Source organism: Polypterus senegalus, chromosome 1 (genome assembly GCF_016835505.1).
Source record: "Polypterus senegalus isolate Bchr_013 chromosome 1, ASM1683550v1, whole genome shotgun sequence".
NCBI classification, from domain to species: Eukaryota; Metazoa; Chordata; class Cladistia; order Polypteriformes; family Polypteridae; genus Polypterus; species Polypterus senegalus.
The window spans coordinates 157,360,323-157,363,822 of NC_053154.1; the positions used below are offsets into that span (position 1 = coordinate 157,360,323).

A 3,500-nucleotide genomic window follows, 5' to 3' on the forward strand; every position below is an offset into this window, starting at 1 on the left:
TTGAGATCTTAATGTGCGCTCTGGTTTGTAAGTCATGATAAGTTCAGACAAGTAAGCCAGACCTTGGCCATTTAATGCTTTATATGTTAAAAGGAGGATTTTGAAATCTGCCCTAAACTTAACCGGGAGCCAGTGTAAGGATTTAAGAACTGGAGTTATGTGTTCGTATTTTCTTTTTCTTGTAATAATTCTTGCAGCCGCATTTTGGATTAACTGGAGGCTATATAAAGAACAGTTTGAACATCCAGTGAACACCACACTGCAGTAGTCAATCCTACCAGAAATAAATGTGCATGAATTAATTTCTCAGAATCCTGTTTATTTAGAAAGCACCTTAATTTCCTAACATTTTTAAGATGGAAGAAACATGATTTGGAATATGTGCTTTAAATGACATGCTAGAGTCAAAGAGAACTCAGAGATTGCGGGCTGATTTAGTGAAATTAATGGGGATTCCATTAAATGATGACAAAATACTGTATTGTTGTGATCAGCGTCATTCCCTCCAACAATTAACATCTCTGTTTTATCTGTGCTTAAAGACAAGTAGTTCTCATCCATCCACTCCTTTAATTCACTAACACAAATAATTAAAGACAACACTGGAGAAACTTCATTTGATCTAAATGAAAGGTATAACTGGGTGTCATCTGCATACAAGTGAAAATTAACTATGTTTCCTAATGAGTGATCCCAGTGGAAACATGTAAAGTGAATATATATGTGTATATATGTCAATAGATATGTCAATATATACTGTATACTGCTCAAAAAAGGTAAAGGAACACTTTTTAATTAGTGTATAGCATCAAGTCAATGAAACTTTTGGGATATTGATCTGGTTAGTTAAGTAGCAGAGGGGGTTGTTAATCAGTTTCAGCTTGCTTTGGTGTTAATAAACAACAGGTTTACTAGAGAGGCAACAATGAGACTACCCTCAAAACAGGAATGGCTTAATAGGTGGAGGCCACTGACATTTTTCCCTCCTCATCTTTTCTGACTTTTATTTCATTAGAGACTGCACAGGTATTTCAACTTTTCCAGGATGGCACATCAATACGTGCCATTGCCAGAAGGTTTGCTGCGTCTCCCAGCACAGTCTGAGGGGCTTGGAATAGATTCCAGGATACAGGAAGTTACTCTAGGAGAGCTGAGCAGGGCCATAGAAGGTCCTTAGTCCATCATCAAGACCGATATCTGCTCCTTTGGGCTAGGAAGAACAGGATGAGCACTGCCACAGCCTTACAAAATGACCTGCAGCACACCACTGGTGTGAATGTCTCTGACCAGACAATCAGAAACAGACTTTATGTGGGTGGCTTGTGGGCCCAACGTCCTTTAGTGGGCCCTGTGCTCACTGCCCGGCACCATGGAGCTCGTTTGGCATTTGTCATAGAATACCAGAATTGACAGGCACATCATTGGTGCCCTGTGCTTTTCACAGATGGGAGCAGGTTCACCCTGAGAACATGTGACAGATGCAAAAGGGTCGGGAGAAGCTGTGGAGAACGTTTTGCTACCTGTAACATCGTTTAGTATGACCGGCTTGTTGGTGGGTCAGTGATGGTCTGGGGAGACATATCCATGGTGGAACGCACAGACCTCTACAGGCTAGACAACAGCATCTTGACTACCATTTGGTATCGGGATGAAATCCTTCTGGCAGTTTGGAGAAACCTGCAGTCAACTGAGACTGAGGAAGTCACTTGGATGAGTGATGAAAAGTATCGGGGGGAAAAAAAAACAAAAAACAAAAACAAAACAGATGAACAGAATCAACTTTCTAGAATTTCCTTACCTGGATTATTGAGCATGCATCAAGACATTTTGACTCACTTTGGCAAGAACTGCCTAAAGCTTGTACGTGAGTATGAGCAAACAGCACCTAAGATGGCAGATTACAGGAACCACCTGAGATTCAGCCTCAGATGTAAAACAGAGCAGAATTACAGCTATAAGTCTACAGATGAAATCATCAGTGAAGGGTCTCTGAGCTACAAAAATCCTACAGAAGGCACAGAGCCAGCTGCTAAATGAACGGGTGAGACAAACTAACTTTACTCTTGATGTTTTGAAACAAAAAGAGGAGCAGATCCGACAAAGACTTTCATCGCTTTTAGATGAGAAAACGCTTCAACAGGTGATTGAATTCACCGAGAAGACTTGTCTAGCACAGCACAAAAAGTCTAAGACCAGGTAGCAGAGGAAGTTCGATCTACTTGTGGTGTGCCAGAAACATCAGCATACGTTAGGGTGTGTCCTCTACAGCCAACAGAGAGAAGGATGCCAGACACAAACCGAGGATGTGGACAAGTGGGTGAAGAATCTGTCTGACAGGCAACTCACCCAAGCAGAGAAAAACGTCCTTGCTAAAGGGTTAAACTTTGCTGCCACACCAAAACAAATCCTGCTAGTGGAACTGATCATGGCCACAGAGTCAGCAATCAGAAACAACAACATTGCAGATGTGGAAGCAGAGCAACCATGGATAAAAGTTTCGGCATGTCTCAACAATGCTAAGAGATTACAGGATGACCACACACTCAGAAAATGGACCACTCTCAGCACCGGCCAAGTGTGTCTGCTCTTGGAACTGTATCTTCAATCCATATATTTCATATACAAAGGCCAGTAATACAGGCAGGAACATAGGTGCGCCGTGGGTTCCTCAGTTTCACCTATTGTGGCCAATCTGTATATGGAAGTGGAAAAGAGGGCACTATTATCCTATCCTGGAACACCACAGAGCCATTGGTTCTGGTATGTGGACAACACCTGGGTGAAAATCAAATCTCAGGAGGTACAACAATTCACGGACAACATCAACTCGGTGGACAAACACATCTAGTTCACCAGGGAAGACATGAAACGGGACAGGCTAGCTTTCTTAGACTGTGAAATTTCCATCAGCAATGGGGGACATTTGAAATTTGATGTGTACCGAGATCCAATGCATACGGATCAGTATTTAAGGTTTGACTCTTACCATCTGCTAGAGCACAAAATAGGTGTCATCAGGACTCTACAACATAGAGCAAACACCATACCCACAGATACAGCGGCCAGGGAAAAAGAAGAACATAATATCAAAAAGGCCCTGAGTAAATGTGGTTATCCAAGCTGGACTTGGAGAGAGAGAGAGAGAGAGAGAGAGAGAGAGAGAGAGAGAGGACAACCACGCCTAAGGAAAAACCTTTGGTGATCCTTTATGTGTCAGGAGTATCGTAACAGCTGAGACGCATTTTTTCAAAACACCTGGGGCCTCATGCATAACGGCGTGTGTGGAATTCGCACTACAACACGGTGTAAGCACAAAAGTTGAAATGTGCTTATGCACAAAAAAATCCAGATGCATAAATCTGTGCATTCACCCACTTCCACGTTCTTCAGCTATAAAAATCCTGATCAGCGTGAAAACACACGTCCACGTGCCTGCTGTCCTGCCCCGTCTCCTCCCAGAATTACGCCTCTTTGAATATGCAAATCAATATAAATAGCCC

The 3,500-nt window shown here is 42.5% G+C and overlaps 1 pseudogene; it reads left to right on the top strand.

Annotated features, from left to right (window-relative positions):
• The first annotated feature begins 1,707 nt into the window (after positions 1-1,707).
• LOC120537523 lies at positions 1,708-3,148 on the top strand (annotated as a pseudogene).
• Positions 3,149-3,500: the final 352 nt, after the last annotated feature.